At 39.6% G+C, this 14353-nt stretch overlaps 1 protein-coding gene across 1 annotated transcript in view; it reads right to left on the bottom strand.

The window, feature by feature from the left end:
* eys (eyes shut homolog) overlaps window positions 1–14353 on the bottom strand; it is a 433237-nt gene that overhangs the window by 250605 nt on the left and 168279 nt on the right. The window lies entirely within an intron of this gene.

The following is a 14353-nucleotide window of genomic DNA, read 5'->3' as shown; positions in this document are numbered from 1 at the left end:
AAAACATGCTTGAATAATAATAATAATCTTGTATTAAGTTACAACCATCCTAAAATGAGCGATATTAGATATGTCAGCTAGATTTCAGATCATTCTACCTGCTAAGAGCTCATTTCCCAAACTGTGTAAATGTAAATCTACCAAACAGCCAGCCGCTCACAGTGTTGTATCACTTCTGTCCTGAGGATGGTCCAACAACCCAATTGATATCTGGTCAGTGGTGGTCCTATGGTGGTCCCATTCAGCACACACAATCCAGCTCATTTTTGATAAGAGTGGCCCACTGAAATGACTCTGTCTGCCCAAGATTTGTACAATAGAGGGGGAAAAAGGATAGTTCTGCAAGCCCCACACAACACTGGGCCCCCCACACATTTTCAGCAATTCTGTACGATATTGCTGGCCGAGATGCAATCACGCGCCGCAGATAAGCACGGCTGCGGAGTGAGGCCGCTTTACCAGCTGGTGTGAATGGGATGCAGCCTCAATCTCGAACAGGGAGGAGGTCAGAACGCTGCGCTGAGAAATGAGAAACAAAAAAGAATCACAAAAACAAGGAGGGGTGGAGGGGTGGGTTTGCTTTCCATCAGCATCTGGAACGCCTCGGAGGATTTTGGCCGTAAGCAACGTTATGGCAGCAAATTGTTTTTCCCGTGTGCACAGAGACGGAATGGGAGGGGATTCGGAGCGATCGTTCGCCACTTTGGAAAGGCTCATTCCCTCATTGGTCCCCGGTGAACCATTTCAGAAGACGTATCTGATGTTGCGCGCAGTAAATAGCTCTCCACGGCGCGCAGAGTGGCAGTTAATATGTGGCCAGGCTTTGACTTAATTAGCATAACGAGACAAAGTGTGACAGGCCAGGCATATTTGCATAAGGCCTCTCCGGGGCATAAAACAGTGATATTGCTCCATAAGCCTGATGACAACATGCAGAATTCATACCGAGACGCATTCAGCAGCTGTAATCCCTCTGAACACCTGTGGCAGGTCAAGTGATTCAATAACATCAGTATTATTGAATGAGAAGCTCTATAAAACAGGGGTTTGGTCTGACAAGTGATGGGGGGAGTTACCCAGCGATACCACTGAGCAACCGCAAGTACATTAATATTGACCAACAAACATTACTTACAGAAGTATGATGTTATTTGTTCTAACACATCCAGTACATCAGATTTTTCTTCTTTACAGTGGCAGCTTTTGAAACACAATCGTTAGTCAGACCTGCATGCTGTGATAAATATTTTAGAAAAACACTCTGATGTATTAATCGTGACAAAGTAAAAAGGAAAGCACTGTATATTAATATAAAAGCATAAGCCGTCTAATTAATATAGCACAGTAAATAAGTGGTGCGAACAGTTTAATTTATAAAGGCAGTGCAGGTCAGTGATTCATTTCTGTTGCATTTAAAGCAAATAAAACACTGACTGCAAATAATCGGTCACAACATGCGACTCCTCAGAGTAAACAGCCAGGATAAATACCTGAACAGCAGACAGTAACGGGCCGCGACCCTCCGAAGACGTAGCACGTCCAGGTAAACGCCTGAAAGAACACGACACTGTGGACTATTCACATTTTCGTTTATGTCATTAAGACTGTGCTCGGCATGGTTACTGCAGCTACAACCCTGCAGGTGGATTAAGACCAACACGGACCAGAATGACCATGAAAGACATGAGAAGATACATGGACACTTCAGATGCGTCTCCAGAAAACGCTACAAGGTGAAGATTAGCTACACTGGGGGACTGGATCCGTACAGACTGCACATCTCCAGAGTTCAGGGCGTGAGATTTTACAAAAACTAATAAAAGCTGCCATCAAAACTGCCAAAGTGCCTAAATAATAAAGTCATACATATACATAAAGCTAACTTATACCTTCTTATTCGACAGCTTTTTATTAGATAAATTTACCTCAATAAATGCACCAATTTACCTCAATAAATGCACCATTTACCTCAATAAATGCACTAATTTACCTCAATAAATGCACTAATTTACCTCAATAAATGTATTAATCTACCTCAATAAATGCATTAATCTACCTCAATAAATGCACCAATTTACCTCAATAAATGTATTAATTTACCTCAATAAATGCATTAATTTACCTCAATAAATGTATTAATTTACCTCAATAAATGCATTAATTTACCTCAATAAATGCATTAATGAACCTCAATAAATACACTAATTTACCTCAATAAATGCATTAATTTACCTCAATAAATGATTAATTTACCTCAATAATTCCATTAATTTACCTCAATAAATGTATTAATTTACCTCAATAAATGCATTAATTTACCTCAATAAATGCATTAATGAACCTCAATAAATACACTAATTTACCTCAATAAATGCATTAATTTACCTCAATAAATGATTAATTTACCTCAATAATTCCATTAATTTACCTCAATAAATGTATTAATTTACCTCAATAAATGTATTAATTTACCTCAATAAATGCTCCTTAATTAACAAACCCCTCAAACGAGGTGTTTAATGAGCAACTAACAAGCAGCTCCGCAGAGCAGCTGTTGAATGCGTCTTACTGGCTGATCTAACGCCGAGTCCCAAACCACACACTTCCGTACTTCACCTACTACAGTCATGAGTGCACTTCTAATGGTACAGGCACTATTTTTTGCATACTATTTAGTGAGCTAGTATGCAGTTTGAGATGGAGTAATAATAACACTGTGGCAAATCTCAGCTGTTTAGATTTCATCTTTCATTTTTATTGCTACAGCAACAAATCAAATAAAATATATCACTTAAATAATAACCCAAACGTATTGGTTAATGTGCTATAAAAGTGATTTTTAACGGAGTGCTCCTGGAAAAAAAAAAAATTCTGCCTTTGTCAGATCGGCTTTTAGTTTTATTATTTATTATGGCTTTGTTATTTATTTTCTACCAAAATGGTGGCAGAGCCTGACTACGAACACTGACTCACTAGTGATGAAAAAGGTGACAAATTCAGAGATCAACACTGTAAAGAACGTTTTAGTGATTTTAACATGAAATTGTGGTGAATTCCGAGACTAAAATACAGGAGCAACTGCTGCGGAAGTAGTTCAACAACTACGCAAACACAAGTCATGCATCTTGTAGGTTGAATTACTGCATATGTCTCCAGCCGACATGTTCTGGACACGCCCCCGACTTACTCATTTTTGGTCTAATATATTTGACGCTCTCAATCAAGTCCTCACCTGTATTTTAGGCCCTAATCCCTTACCCATCCCCCCTGATTTGTGCCTGCCTGCTACTTCACATTGTGTTATTGCCTTCACATCCTTACTGGCCAGACGTGCCAATCAGGAAGTTCTATTATGTATCAAGCTCGAAAAGTTAAGATTTTCCCTGAAGGGTTCCTTGAGATCCTTTCACAGGACCTGAGATCCTATGCTTAATTTTATCAACAACTCTTTCACTCGAAGAAGACAGCGATGCCTAAATATGTGAATTGAGGTTTTTTTTATTTATACATTTGTAAATATTTTAGTTTATTATTTACATCTATTATTATTTATATATTGATATATATCACTCTTGCTCTGTTAGATAGTCTGTTTATCCCCAAGAGGAGCTTTAGTGGGAAGGATGGGTTCTGGGGGGGGGGTTAAGGTCAAAGGGTAATGGGTTGATGCCGAAGCACACGTTTTGTTGTCTCACTCGAACTATGTAATGTTTGTGACTCTACAAAACGCAATAAAAAGATTATAATAATAAAAAAATCACTGCATATTTCATGCAAGGTCATGAAGTTTCTTCAACCCCTTTAAGGCAATAGCAGTTCTGAGTGTGATGTCACTGAAAGTCCATCTGAAGCGTCCTTCTACCTCACGGATCCCTCTGACACGAGCAGAACCTGTCAAAACGTTCCCGATGTACTGAAGCGTATATACAAAAAGGAGGACCAGAGTGATTCTGTTCTGAGTTCCCTCCAGAACTACTACCTTCATCAGACAAGATGAGTAAAAGGCTAAAACAGGTCATTGTTGTCTTTAAGCTTCATGTTATACTTAAAATAAAATAAAGCTACCAAAATACAAGCTTAAGGAAACGAGAAAAGGGATAAAAAGGTGATGACCTTCATATTATTGAGGCAATAAACATGATTAAAATACACATCTAAAAAGTTTTTTCAAGGGTTCTTTAGTAAAGAAAATGGTTCTATCCAGAACCATGAACATTCAAAGAACGTTCTGCATGATTAAAGGGTTTTTGCATTATGAAATGGATATTCAGATTGATGGAGAATGTGTTTTATATGGTTCTATACAGAAGTTGTTTTGAAAAGGGTTCTAGATAGCACCAAAAAGGGTTCTTCTATTGTTGCAAGTTCGACATCATAACGGCACACTACAAACAATGTTTTTTTCCATGGTTCTTTAGTAAAGAAAATGGTTCTATATGGGACCATGAACATTCAAAGAACCATCTGCATGATTAAATGGTTCTTTGCATTATGAAAGCGTTCCTCAGACTGATGAAAAAGGTGTTTTATAGGGTTCTATATAAAAGTTGTTTTGAAAAGGGATCTATATAGTACCAAAAGGGGTTCTTTTATTATGACAAGCTTGACATTGTAACAAGAAGAACCCTTTTCGGTGCTATACAGAACCATCTACACCAAATTCATCAATCTGAAGAACCAAGGGTTTTTTTGCTGTACTAATGAACTCTTGAAGAACCATCTTTTTTTAAAGAGTGTAGAAGAGCCATTTTTAGTGCTTTTCAGAATCATTTCCAAAATGGTTCTATATAGAATCATATACAACACACATCAATCTGAAGAACCCTTTCACCATCTAAAGAATCATTTAAGCATGAAATGTTTCTATACAGAACTAGTGGTTCTACAACCCCATTTCCAAAAAAGTTGGGATGCTGTGCAAAACATAAATAAAAACAAAATGCAATGATGCGCAAATTATTTAAACCCTATATTCAAGTGAAAATACTACAAAGACAACATATCAAACGTTGAAACTGAGAAATTTTATTGTTTTTTGAAAAATATTTGCCCATTTGGAATTTAATGCCAGCAACACATTCCAAAAAAGTTGGGATGGAGGAACAAAAGGCTGGTGAAGTTGTGTAATGCTAAAAAAAACACCTTAATTGGCAACTTTAATTATTATAATTATTATATTTCTCAACATAAAACAGCAAAGAACTTTTGCTTTTCATCATCTACGGTTCATAATATCATTAAAAGACTCAGAGAATCTGGAGAAATCTCTGTATGTAAGGGTCAAGGCCAAAAACCAGTATTTGCTGGCTGTGATCTTTGGGCCCTCAGGCAGCACTGCATTAAAAACAGACATGATTCTGTAGTGGAAATCACTGCATGGGCTCAGAAACACTTCTGAAAACCACTGTCTGTGAAAACAGTTCATCACTGCATCAACAAATGACAGTTAAAACTCTAAAACACAATGAAGAAACTGTACATAAACAGAATCCAGAAACACTGCCGCCTTCTCTGGGCCAGAGCTCACTTAAAAAGTTGGGACGGGGTGTTGTTGGCATCAAATTCAAAATGGGCATATATTAAAAAACAATAAAATTTTTCAGTTTCAACATTTGATATGTTGTCTTTGTAGTATTTTCCTTTAAAAATATGGTTTACATGATTTGCACATCATTGCATCCTATTCTTATTTACATTCTGCACAACGTCCCAACTTTTTCGGAAATGGGGTTGTAAATAAAACCTATACTAGCCTTTACTAAAGAACGCTTGAAGGACCATCTTTTTTAGGCGTGCACATCAATGGTAAAGTCTTTCCCATTATTAAAACTTTAAGTTTCTTCATTTTGACCTCCGCTCCCACTCTTTTCTTCTTTGTCCTTTCTTTTTTAAGGACTATTAGATCTTACTGATTCTCCGCTATCAGTGTCGAGTCAAAGGTTCTTGATTCGGAAAGAACTTCAAACAAAAGGGTTCACCATTTCCATGTCAAATCAACTCAATAAACAGAGTTTTTTTGTTGTATTTTCTTGCGCTGATCTTTTATTTAGGGGTCAATCATTGTGGAGGGCTCTTACAGTTTCAGAATGTTTTATAACGTTAACAGTAGCCATATCACCGTCATAAAAAACAAAAGAGTGAGAGAGACGGGGCGCGAGGCCGCCGCACAGCATGTCTTTAAAGCGGTAAGTGTCAGGCAGCGTTAGGGCAGCGTCTGGAAAGCAGTGTGTCAGTGAGCAGAGCGTACTGAGAGCAGGAGCTGGTGTGTCCGTGCTCATCTTCATCGTCATATCGCTCTGACTGCTCTCTCTCTATCTCTCTCGCCCTCTCTCTCCTCCACTCCTCCCTCCCTCGGCCTATTCAGGACACTGTGACATGAGCGTGGCGTTCACTCCCGGCTGCCCTCAGGTGAGTGCTGTTATTGCAGGGTTAGCCTTGTTCTGGCGCTACGACATTTTAACAACATAGTCAGCAGGCCGGCACTAAAGGCTCCGCTCACTTGGGGGGGTGGGAGGGGTGGTGGCGGGGGGTGAACGGAGGTGGCCTTGTAGTCGAGCTTCAGCCTTTCCATAAATGTTGCATGAACACTTGGTTTACATGGGACCAGACGCGCTGCCTACTGTCACCTCCTATCTCTCAGCCTGAGCCTCAGCTCTCTGCTCGGCCCTGCCATCTTCCCCAGCTCCCACATCCCACCATCGCACCGCTATCATTTCACATGCTTGTAACTCGGTTTGGATCTTTTTACACTGTCTGAAAGAGCCAGCTGCTCTTAAAAGGAGCCGATTTTGGATGACTTTTAGATGTAAATAAAGTCATTCAGGCTGGTTTGTTGTGAAATGATGCATCGGCCCAGTCCCATCTCACCCCTCCCCACTACCACTCAGCCCTCGTGCGTTCACGTCTAGTGGTAGGGTGTCCTGATTCTTGTTGAGATAGAGGGGGAGGGTGAAGTGTTGGGGCTGCATGACCCTCCAAACAGAGGTTTTTCAGAGACTCCAAACAGAGAGATATGACAAAAAAAGAAAAACCGGCAAGATGGAGAACAAGAGACCAAAGAAACCCACAAATGTGAGAATTTTCTCTGTTAAAAATTACAATAACCATCGTATTATCTTAGTTTAATGGCGTTTCAGTGTATTTTGGTCGTTTTCTTCATAACAAGCATATAAAATCTCTAATAGTGTGCTAATATCTCATTAGCTAGCTAGCTAACTTTCCTGTTCCACCTTAAATAGTCCAGCAGTTCTGACGCCTGAAGCGCCAGAATGTAACTGCTGCTCCATTTAAGGTGGAACAGGAAAATTCGAACGAGAAGCTGCTGAATATCTGACTTCAGCTTCATATCACTGAAGAATTAGGGGTGGGTGATAATAAATAATTGTCTTAAACCCCCTGTTTGAAGTCATATGAGTCCCTAAATGTAACTAAAGCCCAGCAGTGAGGAGCTGAACTTTACCCTCCTCTGCTGTCACTGCAGACTGGCAGGGTCTCCTACAGAGCAGCGCTGGTAGCTGTTAATGAAGTGATGCTCTTTTTATTTGAGGGTCCCATTTCAGAGGGAAGATTTCAACCACTACCCTGTAACTCAGTAACAAGGGGCAAAGAGGCACTCAAAAACAAGGGGAAGGGGTAAAAATATGAAAGGGAATTGGGCCTTATATTACAGTATTAAATAACAATAACACTAATTATAACACAAAATTAATGTCTACATTTTGTGTATATCTTGTTTATATTTTGTGTATATTTAATATATTTCAGTTTGTTTTTCTTGTTTTTTTTATTTTTACTTATTTACTTTCTGTAGAGTGGTTACCTGAGCCTCACTACAAGCATTTCAATGCATAAATGTGCTGACATGTTGTGCAAATGACAAATCGACTTGACTGAAATAAAATAAAAGTTCAGAACCATTTCCTGTAGTAACTTTCTGTGAGGGAGCTTTTAGAGGTGGACGTCTGGTTCCTATCACCACCACTGTAAACAGTTCTGACTCTGTAAGTTTCTCTAGAACAAAGAGTTTCACACTCTGAATGAGTCTGTTTACATCTTAACCACTTAATTATGCAGTGGAATTCCCTTTTAACACTGTGTGAGCAAAATTAAAATAACCTAATAACCTTGTTATATTAATGTGCAAAAAAACAATATTCCAAAAGTGAAGATATTTTAGGACAGATGATGGGAAGAAAGCGGTGTTGATCGATCTTGATGCTCACCTACAGCAGGCTGAGTGGAAAAGGGGGGTCCTGCGTCTGTTTCAGAGCACATCTCAACACCTGATCAAATCAGAATCAGTCAAAGCACAAGACTCTTAAATCAACCCGAAATCAAAACGAGCCTTTTTTACCTTGTTGGTTCACATCCTCAGCCATACTAAAGCATGATTCATCATTTTGCACCACTTAAAAGACAAAATTCCAATTTTCCTGCAATTTTTGCTCACAAACTACATCTCAGTGTGGTTCGGCAACTTCTCCGCATCTGACCACAAAGTGCTCCAGCGAGAAGATTTACCATGGACTTTTTACCCTCCTCCCATCTGGCAGGCATTACAGGAGGCTCTGCTCCTGCACCAGCAGGCTCAGGAGGAGCTTCTTCCCTGAGGCTGTGACCCTGCTGAACCCCACACCGCCACTTTAACTGCATCACTGCACTGTTACTGTACTTTATGTCCTAGTATTACTGCACTATTCGTATGTGTAGTCAGTTACTGTACATGTTTTTACTCTGCATACTTATTTTACATATGCTGCTCTCACCGTACAACCTACATTTATACGCTCTCCACTGTATATATGTATATTATATTTATGCTTGCATATCTATATTTATTCACCACTCTATTTTCCCTAATTGTGCATACTGTAACCACAGCATCACTGTCCATCTGCACTTTATATGTAAATAATACTGTATTTTGCACTTCTGGTTAGATGCTAACTGTATTTCATTGGCTCTGTACCTGAACTCTGCACAATGATGATAAACATGAATCTAATCTAATCTGATCTAATCTAATCTTTTATCCCACCTCTAAATGCCGTCTGATGTTTACTCATGCTACTGTGCACCACAGGAGGAGAAAAATTCTATTAATCAGTAAAACCATAGCATCTTTTCCCTCCCCCTCCTATTCCCATTCCCACCAGATGGAGGAAGAATATATGGCAGCAGTGTGTCAAAATATTGACTTAGTGTCTCAAAATACTGACTGATTTTCCCAAAACTTTAACTTGCTATCTCAGAATTAGGACTTAATTTCTAAAAATACTGACTTAGTATCTTGAAGTTTTTTTTTTTTTTTCAAAACTTTGACTTGCCATCTCAAAATAGACTTAATTAAAAGAATACCTACTTGGTATCTCAAAATAATAGCTTATTTTCTTAAAACTTTGACTTAGCATCTCAAAATAATGATCTTTTCTTAATTTCTTTGAGTGGCTAAAAAATTAAAGTTGTTATTTTCCAGATATTAAGTCAAGATTTTGAGAAAATAAGTCATTATTTCGAGATACTACATCAATATTCTGACAAACAGCTGCCAGAAACATTTTCCCTCCTGTACGTGGTGGGAATGGGAATAGCAGGGGAGGAAAAACATGCTACGCTATTACTGATTAACAGAATTTTCATTCTCCTGTGGTTCACCGTAGCATAACTACACATCAGAAAACATTCAGAGGCGGGGCAGAAGTCACTACACTCTGACCAAAGAGTTCAGGAAAACAAGAATCAGTCTTTAAATGGTGAATCATGCATTAAAGGTAAAAAAGGTCGGGTCTGATTCCAGGCTGACTGTGAGAATCTTGTGCTTTGACTAATTGTAATCTAATCAGGTGCTGTGGGTGCGCAGCGTCCTTTTTTCTGCCTACGAAGCAAGTTATAAGTCACGCTCGTGGGAGACGTTGGCCGAAGATCAAGCGGCGGGTTGTGTAATAACAGTGCGCTGTTTGCCAGGCGACCCCTGCACTGCAGATTTGAGTGGATCTTGAGACACTGTGAGTGTGAGTGTGTGTGTGAGTGTGTGTGTGTGTGTGTGTACGCTGGGGGTGAGGGAGGGAACGAGGGAGAGCGAGCGAGCGAGAGATGAACCCACGCACAGCTCGGCAGCAGTAATGTATGCAGCAGAAGAAGCTAATTTCCTATTCCTCTCCCCCAGAAAAAGCTTCCGTGGCTTGCCAAAGTGCTCTATTTTTATCCTGCCCACCATTCGTTTCATTTCCCTGCTCATGCGCCCACCAGTTACGCCGCAGTATAAATATAATATACAGAACCTCTTGCAAATAACGCTGGACCGTTCTCCCAGACCACCTTCATTCACCCCCCGGCTGGAGGAAACACATTCAGGGTTGCTGCACTACGAGTGCGAGGAGTCACATTCGTAACCAGCCAAAGAGAATTCTGAGGCGAGATTTCAATTAGAGTTGATAACGATGGGAGCAGCACGTCTAGAGTTTCACACCCTCCCCAGACAACCTATTTATTTGTCCTTGGGGCCACACTTGTAAATGCGTGTGGGTGTAAATGTGTGGATAATTGAAATCGTATATCTGCTATATGATACTGCGTGGGGGAGTGATTTAAAAAGGCTGGTTCGATCAGTCAATGGACTGAACGTTAAGCAGAACAACATCGGCATGTAAGGTATATATCATTTAAATTTACTAAAAGATTATATTTTTATATCTGCAAGAATCTACAGAATGTATTACTAGTTGTTTCACAGCATGGTCACTTATTAATACAGTGCTAGTCTGGTTGCTCCATTTGACTTAGTGGTTGCGCCACCTGACTTTTCAGACTAATTTCAAATTAAACAGGCATCTACGTAGACTACTTACCACATCTACTACAATCATTAGTTTTAATAAAATAAACATAATGAAAGTCCCAAATGTGTTTCAGCTTTGATTTTGTACCAGTTCAGTAGAATCATCTACACATAAATTAGTGCAAGGCAGTGTGTATATTATAACCCAAACCTCTCTATTCATATCTAACATAAACAGTTACGCAGTTCTCTATAAAGCAACACTGGTTTAAAATGACAGGATCCTCTGGTCCTGATAAATTAAGATATTGGCTGCGAATAACAGGAATATATGTTCTAAGAGCTATATTTTTTTTATTATTTTGACTTCAGTTTGTTTTGTTGCAAGAAAAAAATTAAAAATAAGGCATTAACTCCTTAAAATTCCAGGCTTATTTCATACTAAGCCTTGTTATTAGTAAATACAGGAACTTCAGTGCAAACTGGCTGAGGTCTTCTTAGGTTATAGATGTGTGTAATAAAACAGAGTCCGTCAGTGGCCCCTGACCATTTAACGAGTTAGAAAATGTCCAATAATCAATGTGTAACGTATCGGTCGCTGATATTTCATGCACCCCCTGCTGCTGACAGTACATGCATCAGATGCTGTCGTGCCAAAGTGAGGTCACTGCAACAGCAACAACAGCAACAACCACCGAGCAGAAAAGGCCAGACATTTTTTCGCCATATCTGCAGGAAACTCTCCATCTTAGAAGCGCAGTGGACTTCCATTACGACTGGAAATAGCGTTGGTGGGGGGAGTTCGCAATCTGCCTCTCACACGATAAGATCTAATCTCATCGCAGAGGCCTCGGCAGATGCAGCGAAAAAAGAAATACCGCAAACAAACCACGCGCTCACAGATGTGTGTAAAAAAAAAAAAGGATAGTCCACAGGCGGCGGAGAAGCCACTTGGCCGCACCGCGTTCCCCCATTCGTCAAACGTGGCGTCCCCTGTGCTGGTGGGCACCTGTAGCCATAATATAATAAAAGTGTTGGAACTCGTGACATGACAGAGGAGGCAGGGTTTATTCTGGCATAGAAGAGAAAGAGAAAAACAGCACGTTGGAGTGGTAGAAATACAGAGAGGTGGAGACAGAGAAACGCTGACCAAAGGGAGAGCAAACTTCACTGGTCTGACCGATTTCACGACAGGAGATGTGCACTTATAATCATGGTTGGAATATTATATGATTTTGGATTCAAGTGGGTGCGGATGGTGCTGTTTGGGACCATAAACTGCAGCCATAATTACTATATTTTTAATTTTGAGATATTTCTTAGTTTACACTGTGATTAGGCTGGTTATTCGTTTACATACAACAATGCTGTGTGTTTGCCCTGATTGTAAAAAATCTGGAATAATACGTTTTCTTTGGGGACTATTTTGCCTCACAGCGCCCTGCATGTATCCCTCCATCATGAATGGAATTAAAACATGCTTTACATTTTCACAAAGCTATTATAAAACAACGTCTCAGGCATCAGGCAGCATTTCATGTATCAACACTCTGTAAGGTAGCTTCTAGATCAGGGGTGTCAAACTCAACCAAAAAAAGGGTCACTTTCAAAATTTCAACAAATCTGTGGGCCAAAAGGTTTTATTTCATGTTTAATTAATGTCGTGCTGTAACCCAAACTAGCCATTGTGTATTCAAAATACGCAAAAGCTTCAGCGGTAAAATACAGACACTTGTAGTCGGCCTTCAAATATTATATGAACACATGAAATCCAGGAGCTCAGTCTTTTAAACCTACCTGTCTGCTTGATCTTGACACCTGTCTTCCTTTCTTTACTGCAGGTTCATTAAGACTCGGGCTCAGGTTCTGAGCTGCTAAACTGACGGTCAGTGTTTATGTTGGTTGACCTGCAGCCGAAATGCATTTTGGTGATATGACTGGTGTTGAATTGCGTAGAATTGTGTAGAATTGAGGTGTAATCGATGTCCAATAGATTGTTGTTGGGTTGGAGAGTCAGAGTGCACATTACATTGCAGTGCATGCTGGGGACTGTAGTGAAACGAGCTAATATTAATAGAAAAATAAAATACTTTCGCGGGCCGGACAGGAACGTGTCCGGGGCCTTGACACATGGGTTGTAGAGGCATGGATGTTTGGACGTCTGGTTCCTATCACCACCACTGTGAGCAATTCTAAATCAGTAAATTAAACTCTGAACGGCTTTGTTTACATCTTAATTTCATTTTGTAGACATTTTGGAAAACTGTGGAATTGGCCTTTAAATGACATGACCTAATAATCTAAAACAGGAGGAAAGAAGAGGTGGCAGGTTTTCAAAGGGATGTTCTTTTTTTGTTTTGTGTTATTTTTCACCCCCTCCAACCCCTCATTAATTTAGCGTAGACAGGATTTTAAGGAATGAGAGCTAATCCGGTCCAGGAACGTGACGCCCCGCACGTTTTTGTGTTTTCCCTGCTCCGACACCTGACTCAGCTCATGAAGGGATTGGTAATTACCTGATGAGCTGGAGCAGGTGTGTTAGAGCAGGCCAAACACACTAATACACAGTGCAGGGGGACTCCAGGACGGCGGCCGGGAGCCGCTGCAATAACGAAAGAGCATTTTGCAAATTCGACCATGCTAAACGCTCCCCACACGTTTACCATCCTCACCAGCCACGAAAGCTTTTGTGGGTGAAGTGTTACTTTAGCAAAATCCTGCAAAACAGGCTGGGATAAATCAACAGCAGCAGACGTTTGTGTTAGACTGCATTAGAATGCACACATCAAAGATTAAATGCTATTACAAAAATCTTATTACTGTTCCAATTCATACTGCTCACATATGTGGCGTTATTGAAAATATGGCTCAGGTTTAAAATACTGTTAGATTTACAGATTTAGACTAAAACAGCTGTGTTTCTTGGCGACTTTACTGTGAGATGCACAAATAAAGGGCTACAAAACAAAAGTTCTTAAAGAGCCTGTATCAGGGAAATCTACATTTTCCTCTGTTAAACTTTCAATCCATTTACTTCCCCAATACATACAGACTGTAGATGATGATTATACTGATTTATATTGAACCATCCATCTATCCAGCCTCCTGCGGTTTAGCTCCACTCATTCACCTCAAAGCTATAAGGAGCGTTTCAGCCCGGGCTGCTTTTTAAATGAGGCATCCATCAGCCAATTAGAACTGAGGTTATTTGCATAGAAAGGTCTTACAGGCACAAAAACAGTTTAATTTTAGTGAATTATGAATCTGTTTTCGAACATCATATTATACAAACTCTGTAACTTTATTGATTAATTATTGATAACTCTGTACCTAACAAGCCACTCACCCATCAATCTATCACTTACTAAACAGAAACAGTCATAAAAACAGCCTGTTTAATCCCAAATAGAGGCTGGAAAATCACATGAAATATGAAGTATGACTGTTTTACAATCGGGACATAAATAAAATTACATATTAAATTCATTTTTGTCCTAACTGACAGCGTTTTTCAAACAATTATTGGTTAATCATTTACATTTGAATGCAAATGCAATTTTTTTATTGAATTCCTGC

The sequence above is a fragment of the Colossoma macropomum genome, unplaced genomic scaffold (genome assembly GCF_904425465.1).
Source record: "Colossoma macropomum unplaced genomic scaffold, Colossoma_macropomum, whole genome shotgun sequence".
NCBI classification, from domain to species: Eukaryota; Metazoa; Chordata; class Actinopteri; order Characiformes; family Serrasalmidae; genus Colossoma; species Colossoma macropomum.
The sequence above is the reverse complement of the archived record's forward strand: the minus strand, read 5'-3'. Positions and strand labels throughout refer to the sequence as shown.